Source organism: Jaculus jaculus, chromosome 1 (assembly GCF_020740685.1).
Source record: "Jaculus jaculus isolate mJacJac1 chromosome 1, mJacJac1.mat.Y.cur, whole genome shotgun sequence".
Classification (NCBI taxonomy): domain Eukaryota; kingdom Metazoa; phylum Chordata; class Mammalia; order Rodentia; family Dipodidae; genus Jaculus; species Jaculus jaculus.
The window spans coordinates 210,632,856-210,642,667 of NC_059102.1; the positions used below are offsets into that span (position 1 = coordinate 210,632,856).

General features: G+C 36.9%; 1 pseudogene; it reads left to right on the plus strand.

The window, feature by feature from the left end:
• Positions 1 to 303: 303 nt before the first annotated feature.
• Positions 304 to 808, plus strand: LOC123458947 (annotated as a pseudogene).
• Positions 809 to 9,812: the final 9,004 nt, after the last annotated feature.

The following is a 9,812-nucleotide window of genomic DNA, read 5'->3' on the forward strand; positions in this document are numbered from 1 at the left end:
TTCCTTGAGCCATGTTGCGTTCATTTTTGGTCTGCTTCAGTGATGAGGTGTTGGGGCCCTCGAGGCTCTGGCTCTCTGAGTTGGTACGAATTGATTTTTCTCTGTGTTGGTCTCCTTCCCCCTTGTGCTGGTATCTGGTTCATCAGGAAAACAGCACCTTTGCTTGTTTTGCCAATTTTCCTTAGTTTCATTCGGGGCCTTTTTGAGGTATGATGGGGTGGCTCTCTCCTTAGGATCTGCATCTATCTGAAAAAGAGAAGCAGAATCTCCAACTGAGGGTAACCAAACTTGCTTTTTGCCAAGATGGTGCCAAAGGCAAAGAAGGAAGCTCCACCCCTCCCAAAGCCCAAGCCAAGGAGCATAGGTTCTGACAGCTAAGACGGCTGCGCTGAAAGGTGCTCACAGCAACAAAAAGAAGAATATCCTCACGTCACCCACCTTTCAGGGACCCAAGACACTGTGCCTAGGGAGACAGCCTGAATACATGGGGAAGAGCGTCTGGAGGAGAAGCAAGCTTGACCACTGTGCCATCATCGAGTTCACCCTGACCACCAAATCAGCCATGAAGAAGACAGAAGAGGACAACACCCTGGTGTTTACTGGTGGACGTCAAGACTAACAAGCACAGGTCAAGCGGGCTGAAAAGAAACTATGACACTGATGTGGCCAAAGTCAATACCCTGATTAGGCATGATGGAGAGAAGGCATATACTTGGCTGGCTCCTGATTATGATGCTTTGGATGTTGCCAACAAAATTGGGATCATCTAAACTGGATCCAGCTGGTTAATTCTAAATACACCTTTTTTCACTATAAAAAAATTTCAGAACTTATTTTCATCATCATGATATTGAGACCCTCAGTAGATATTTGGTATTCACTTAAATTTTCAATCATTATTTTCCCCCAGATCTGAGCTGGCAAGTTATAGCGTGGCTTTGGGGGCATTTTATTTTGAAATAACTGTGGCAACAGCACACAGTATCCTCTCAAGAGTTCATAAGTTGCAATGAGCCTAAAGGGTCATTTATATTCTGATTGCTTTATTCATGAAGCATGGAGCTGGCCAGAGATGTTGTTGAAGAGAAGATAAATTGAAGACAATAACAGCACAAAAATAGGTGTGCAAGTTCCTTTATTCATGCTAGTTTCCTGGTTGGATACCGCTTCATCCATTTCTCCCCAGAAGTTCTGCAGTCGTTAGCAGTGCCACAGGCACTGGGGTCATTCATCAGATCCCTGACTGGTGGATGTCCAAAATGTCTCTTCAAGGCTCTGAGATCTACATTTCCTATCAGAATGAATTTAAAAATATCTCACTTGCTAGAGACTTTTGCTATTCCATTATCCTCTCCAATTCAATGAGAAGATTTTTATCTTCTATTGTGTTACATTTTCCTTTCCTACAAGTCATTTTTTGGGGGTATGCTTTCCTATACATTTCTTCATTCCAAAAAATGTTTCCATTCTTCTCTTTTTCTTCCTTAATAGGTTTAAGTGATTTCATGATGAGAGCTCTGACTTAATTTAATTTTATTCTTATCTTAATCTTTGCAGTTATAATTGATGTTATAATGTTAGAACATCTTGATATTTTTGTAAAGATAAGCCATTTATTTAAAGGTAATTTCTCAAAACAAGTATAAAAATAATTCTTTTTTAAAATTTAATTTATTAGTTTTCTTTTCAGCAAATACAGGCAGTTTGGTACCATTGTTTAGGTTCATCCATGATCTACCCCTTTTCAATGGACCCTCCTTGTTGATATAAAAGGGTCGTGAATTGTGGAGTTAGCCCACAGTTATTGGTATGATAAATGTCTCTGCATATCATGACCCAACATGTGACTCTGACATTCTTTCCGCCCCCTCTTCTGCCAAATTTCCCTGAGCCATGTTGGGTTCATTTTTGGTCTGCTTCAGAGCTGAGGTGTTGGGGGCCTCTGAGGCTCTGGTTCTCTGATTTGGTAGGAGTTGATTTTTCTCTGTGTTGGTCTCCTTCCCCTTTGTGCTGGTATCCGGTTCATCAGGAAAACAGCACCCTTGCTTGTTTCGCCCATTTTCTTTAGTTTCAGTCGGGCCCCTTTTGAGGTATGTTGGGGCAGCTCTCTCCTTAGGATCTGCATCTATCTGAAAAAGAGAAGCAGATTCTCCAATGGACAGTAAGTTAGCACCCCTAAAATTGAGATAACACTTACTTTTTTGATAGAGAGTTTAATAGATGTAGGCCCTCTTGTACCCCATGATTGATGGTAGCTTGATATTGGAGAGTGGGCTTATGTTTGGATATGGCTGTGACTTGTTTCCCAGCTCCAGCTATGGGTCTAGTACCACTGAGGGGATCAGTTAGCCAAATCAAGAGCAGTTGGTTCCCCACCATGGCTGTGTGCCACTATTGCACTTGTGTGGGCATCACACCAGGTTATTTGTTGCTAATTAGGCTAGACCATGAGTTGCTTGGACAGATATTGGTCATTTCCCCCAGTCGCCCATGTAGCACCTTCAGGCACTAGACACGCTGACTGTCTGGGGACTGACTCTCTCCTGGCTTCCAGCCATGCCGTTCGATTTTACGTTTCAGTTGCATATGGAGTCTTCAGCAATAGGGTCTTACCACTGACCTTTGGTGGGTCATCAAGTACTCTGACAAAAGTCTGTCAATGTTTTAGGAAACCTTGTAGGCTTCTCTGATCAAAAGGTCATTGTGGATGATAGCCCCATGCTGGTAGTGGGGGTTACAGATCAGTGCCCACTAAGAAAATGAGGAAAAACATAACTAATATAAAATTTTTATCTACTCCTTTTCTCTAACACATTCCATAGTTTTGGAAATTAAACAGAGTTACTGAATTACCATCAAAATATAGAATTTTCTGATAATAAACATGTTGATACATACAAAGTATCTTATGCAATTTGGATCTATACTAATTCAATATAAAATCATGTGTACATTGAAAAATAGAGGAAAGATTTTATAACTTGATGTTATTTCCTCAGTCTGTGGGAAGTATGCTATAGCTAACTCCCCAATATAAAATGCCTTAAAATTTATTATCTAAATATTTGGGGAAATGTCCTCTACATTATTTGAGTAAATATTTTATTTTCCTTTCAATGTACTCAATCTGTCACCTGACAACAGAGTTTCTAAGTTGATAAGTAGTACAAAGAGGTTTGATGAAGTCCCATTTTCCCTCATTCCTTTCTTCATATTAATATAAGACATATTTGCTAGTGTCTAAGACTCCATAAACATGATTGTTCATCTGGCCAAAATATTTTTCTATTAAAATTTACATTGTGAACACACAATAGGTAAATATGATGAAACCATAACATATGAGCTTGAAAATTCTCATGTATTAAGGAGAAGTTAGTGTGTAACAACTCCAGTTCCAGAGAGTTAGAAAAAGTACAGGGGAAGTACATGGGCTTATATTGGCTAGGAGGAAGCTCCAAAAGGGCAACAGAGCAAGAATAGGAGCTCTCACACCAAACATGTTGCAAATCTGTCACATATTGTTACTACCTGTCACAGAGGAAACTCAATAGATGGATCAGCAAAGAAAATATGATGTGTACAAATGATGGAATATTATTCAGTTATAAATATTTAAATTAATTTTTGCAGGAAATGGATGTTAGGACTAGAGGTATAATAAACCAGAAGTAGAAAGACAAACCTCACATGTTTTCTTTCACACATAAAAGTTAGAATTAGAAATAAACATGATCTGAAAGTAGTAGAGATACTATAAGGGAAAGGTAAGTGGACAGGGGAAGCAGGAGAATGGAAAATCAGAGAGTGGAGTTTGGAAGGGGGTGCAATCAAAACACAATACTTTTATATATAGAAATGTCATGGTGAAGCCCATTAATAATTAAAATTTCTACACATTAAATGGTGTAATATAAAGGAGATTAAAAGTGAAAATATTTCTAGAATATTTTGTGAATGAAAAGTTTCTTGGAATTGTGCTATAGATGTTCATCTGGCCATCACATTAAAACTATGTAATCTATTGCTGATTTTTAAATACTCAGCTGTAGACTGACAAATTGTTTTCCCTGTATTGAGATGTACGTAGAGAGCGTGTCTGTGGATAGACAATGCCTGTCTAAGTGTTTTCTGGTGTCAGTGACTGTACTATAGCACTTTAATGCAAGTATTGTTGGTGTGACCCACACACATTGAGCCTTTTAAAAAATATTTTATTTATTTATTTGCAAGCAGATAGAGATGGGGGTGGGGTGGGGATAAAGGGCATGCCAGGGATTCTAGCCGCTGCAAATGAACTCCAGATACATGTGCCACTTAGCGTGTTTGCCTTTATGTGGGTACTGGAGAATTGAACCCAGGTTATTAGGTTTTGTAGGCCATACCTTAACCTCTAAGCCATCCAAGCCCCTAAATCTGTGTTTGACAGCAGTTTCTTTGGGTTATGAATTGCACTGGATACATAGTTAGAAGCACCACAGGAAAGTGCACAAGTTGATGGTTACATTACCAGAGCTTGGCTTTATACTTACAAATAGCTTTTTCAGTCATGCCACAGAAGGCATTATTAATTAATATAAACTAAAGTGCTTTCTCTGAAAATGATCATTTAACAGTATTTTTACTTATAAGGGAATGCATTAAAAAGATTAATAGACTTAAACTGTAAGTAGTGTAATAAAAAAAGTGGTAATTTAATGCTAAGTGTTAGTACCATATTAGACATTCTGTATTTTTAAGTGCATTTGAAGACTGCCAGTTGACTTTCTAAGAGATCAATGAATATCTAATCAAAATATACAATGAAAAATATATTAACTATAGATAACACTTCTTTTATATCCTATAAAGTGAGTTAAAAGTGTATAACTTGAAAAGTACTAAGTTTTCTAAAAACTGTTTTTTACAAAAATAAACAAAGCATAAAAGTATAAGTGGAACTTTTGGGAAGAGGATATGAGCCAGCTCTAGAGAGTAGGGGGAACAAAAGAGGATAAAGAGGGGGGGTGAATGTTTTCAAAGTATACGGCATATAGTTTAGAAAGTTTCATCATGAAACCTATTGTTTTTTTCAATTAAGATATGCTAATAGGAGCACTTAAACAGAATTAAGGGAGAGATTGCCTAATGGTTAAGGCACTTGCCTATGAAGCCTAAGGACCTAGGTTAGATTCCCCAGTATCCACTTGAGCCCAACACAGAAGGTGGTACATGCGTCTGGAGTTCATTTGCAGTGGCTGGAGGTGCACTCATTCATTCATTCTTCCATTCTCTCTCTCTTAAATAAATAAAAAATAAAACAGAACAAAATTGTGACAAAAGGTGCAGGCTGCAGCTGTCACATGAAGACTGATAAAAATGGTAGGCATTGTGATGATTCCTTCAGTGCCCTTCAGTGTCGCCATTAGACACCTCACTGTTGCACTTGTCCCCATGCACAATGCAACAGACCTGTAGGTGTTATTGGTGGTGGTCAGAATTGTTAGATGTTCCTTGCCCATTAAGGTTGTGTAGCATGTTGGCAAGCCTATGAGATCTGAATGCCAAGAAGAAGATAGAAAAGTGAGGTCTAGACACAAATACTTCTCCAGAGGCATCACTGTGGAAGGTAATCTTCAGATGATTGATTTTAGCTCAGTGAGGGCTGTGTTGAGACTGTGAGAAAACACATTTTATTTTAAGTCGCTAAGTTTGTAGTGCTTTGCTAGCATGGCTTCAGACATTCATACATTATCCCCCACCTCTTTTTTTTTCATTTTTTGTCTGTATATATATCCCTCTACTAAGCCTCCATTATATAGGCCAAAAAGGTTTCTGCCATCTTGTTATTTTCAGTTCTTATTGTGAGTTTATTTTGCAACACTTCCTAGTCATGATTCTATTTTCTGTTTTTATCCTTTTTGATAAAAAAAATTTTAGTGCTTTCTTAAATATATCTAAATAACTTTCAAATATCTTTACAAGAAAAATATTTGTTTCTGGTTATTGCTAAGGGAATACAAGGGAAATAGAGCCTTGTGTTCTTTCTATTTCAGACAATAAGAGTGAAAGATATGCAGAAGCACAATGTGCAGATGCATAATATCAGTACATTAGTGGCTGTTACCATCATGCCCGTTAGGAAGAGTTACAGAGACAATGCTAAGTTTCTTTAAACTAGTTGTTTTAATTTGTTCTGATGTCATTGGTGCTTTCATTGCATTCACATTTGTATTTAATTCTTGTTCCCAGTAGAATATCTGTTGAAACACTTTTTGTTCTTAAAAATATTCAAATCATTATACTTAAAATTACAAAACTGAAAAAGTAATTTAGTTTTCTATGACCTGGTAATTCTGGTTTTTTATTATTATTTTTTCTCAATTTTTATTAACATTTTCCATGATTATAAAAAGTATCCCACAGTAATACCTCCCCCCGCACTTTCCCCTTTGAAATTCAAATTCCATTCTTCATCATATCCACTCCCCAGCTCAATCAGTCTCTCTTTTATTTTGATGTTATGGTCTTTTCCTCCTCTTATGATGGTCTTGTGTAGGTAGTGTCAGGCACTATGAGGTCATGGATATCCAGGCCATTTTATGTATGCAGGGAGCACGTTGTAAGGAATCCTACCCTTCCTTTGGCTCTTATATTCTTTCCACCACCTCTTCTGCATTAGATCCTGAGCCTTGGACGGTGTGATCAAGATGTTACTCAGTACTCCAGTCACTTCTTTCCAGCACTATGATACCTTCTGAGTCATCCCAAAGTCACTGCCATCTGAAAAGCGAAGATTCTCTACCCAAAGTGAGAGTAGTGTTAATATAAGGGTATAAATATTAAGAGTAGTGCTTACTGGGCAGTTTGATAAGCATAGTATATACATTTATCCAGACCTCAGCAGATGTTACACCCCTAGGGCTCATGACTACCCCTGTTTTAAGTTTTCAGTATCAGGGATGTGTTTCTCCCATGGAGTGGGCCTCCAGTCCAATTGGAGGGCAGTTGGTTTCCACCATGACAGATGTGCCACTATTGCACCCATTGGCTCATTTGGCCTGGCTGGTGATATCTCATTCTCGCATTGAACCTCATGTAGAATGACTTCTTCCAGCTTTCTGTCAGCTGGTCTATATGTAGGAGGTTATCAGTTCAGTTCCAGCAGGATTTTTCAGTGGCCTTCCAGTCCAAGTATGTGGAGTCTTCAGGAATAGGGTCTTACCATCTATTCCTGTTGGGAAAGCAAGGGCCTCTGCAATGGCCTATAATGTTTTGGGAGCATCAGGGACCTCCCTGGCCAACAACTCACTGGAGGTATCCCATCCCTGGCACTGAAAATTTTCTAACAACGATCTATGGCTCCTAAGTGTTCCGTTGTCAAAATCCAGAGGATTCCATATGATTTTGTTTGCATCCTCTTCTATTTTGATTAGCCCTCCCTCCACCTTTCCTTCACTCAATCTCTTCGCCTGACCTCACTTTGGGCATTTTCACCCCCATTAATCTATTCTTCTACTTACATATATACAATACCAACCTATTAAGTACCCTCCTCCCTTCCTTTCTCTTCCCTTTATATCTCCTTTTTTAACTTACTGGCCTCTGCTACTGAGATTTTCCTTCTCTGACCTGGTAAGTCTTTTGTTCTGTTTCTTTTTTCCACGATGGTGAGAATATGACACTTAATTGTTTTGAACATCATGTTTCCTTTTTGTAAACTATAGGAGTTGGTGACATATTCCTTAAAATATAAGCTAGCAGTTTATTGTCAAGCTTAACTCATGAATTTAAAAAACTGTATATTTCTTGGGTTTTGATGAAACCAATGGCAAAAGACTGCTTTTATAAAAAGTTTAGTAAATTTAGTAAAATTACTAAACCATCATAGTTTTATAAAATATATAACTAGCACCTTATCTGCTAAGCTATTGCTCTAGCTACTGAAATAGATTTTGAAAAGGCAGGAACTATGTCAAATAACTCTTTTTTGTGGCAATGATTTGTATATAGTTGTGGGCAAAGCTGGACATATATTATTGATAATTATATTGACAATTTCATCTTGAAGTCTTTGTCCTTCAATATCACTTAGTCAAATAATCTAGATATAGCTATATATTTAAAAATAACAATTGCACTAGTTAATAAAATTAATTAATATCAAGTAAAAATAAAAATGAGTTATTTCAAAAATAAATAGTAAAAGTACTAAACTTTTATTTTTCTAAATTATGTTTATTGGAAATTTTATTGACTAACACACAAAAGTATGATTTAATCATTTAGGAGTATTTTTCACTTTACTTACTAAAAATAGAAAATGTGGATTTGATGAATTAGTAGTATTTGTCATGAATGAACAATTGAATACTTTTGTAAGTATGAATTCTTATATGGTTAGAGACACATGCACTTTTTATGTAAAAAGATAAATTTCTAGAATTGGAACAGAGTAGTCTTGGAATAAGCATAACTTTAGTTGGTAATTAAAATTTGCTTTGGCAAAGTACATATACCAATTTTAATCCTAGCTAACAATATATGATAGTGTCCTTGCTTTTTCTAGGTTATTGGTTTTTAATTCCTTCTAAATCTCTGCTTTTTTTTTTTTTTTTTTTTTTTTTTTTTGGTTTTTCGAGGTAGGGTCTCACTCCAGCCCAGGCTGACCTGGAATTAACTCTGTAGTCTCAGGGTGGCCTCGAACTCACGGTGATCCTCCTACCTCTGCCGCCCAAGTGCTGGGATTAAAGGTGTGCGCCACCACGCCCGGCTTTAAATCTCTGCATTTTTAATTTACCTTATCCTATTCATAGAAGTTACAGAGCATTTTTCCATATAGCTATCAGCCAGTTATAATGATTGCTAAGATTATAATCTCAGGTAATGTCCTTTGCTCTTTTATTTTTTTAATTATAGGAATTCTTTATTGGATTCTAGCCTCTTGTTAATCATATGTCATAAATACTTTCTCCCAGTGTGTTACTTATCTTTTCATTTCCATAATGGACTATTTTTATTAGAAGAAGCTAATTTTAATGGAGTCTAACTTAGAAATGTTTGTGATTAATTCTTTTTTTGTGTGTGTGAAATGAGAAACTTGCTGCAGACAGAAAATTTGTTTTACTTGTTCTCTTCCAAAGGTTTTAGGCTTTTTGGATTTAGATTTCATGTTGACTTGCCTCCAGAACATATTTCTTTTATTTTTGTATTTTTTCATTTGTTTGATGTGTATGTGTGGCCCAGTGGTGAAGGCACTCACAATGGCCAGAGCAATCTAGGGTGTCCGACTCTAACATTCTTCCTCTTTGGTCTTTCTTGTGAGCTAGATTGTTTTTGCTAATTCCAGAGCTTGCAAGACCCTGAGAATTAGTAGATCTTTGCTCCCCTAGAGGACTTGGGTTACATGTGAAAGTGGCCATATCTGGCCTTTTATTTGGGATCTAGAGATCTGAATTCTAGCAGTTTCAGGGCCTCCTGTTTGCACTAAACCACCGAGTCATCTCTCTAGACCTCAAAAAAATATTCTGAACTACATTTTGTGAGAGTGAAATAGAGGCTAAGAAAGTATGTTTTCCTTAAATAGATATAAGTATTATTAATAAAAAAAAATCATTTCCCATTTACCTTTGGGTTAAAAAAAATGATTAGGGATTACTTTTGTCTTTTTCTTTTGCATTTGATGATTATAGGCTAGCACTAGCCAGACATAATTTCAGTAGTTCTACAGAAAAGTAGCTTAGACTCAGGTAGTGAGGCCTATGCCATCACTATTTTTTTGTTACTTTGTTTTGCTGATTTGCATTTAAATGTAAATTCTTGAGTCTGACTGT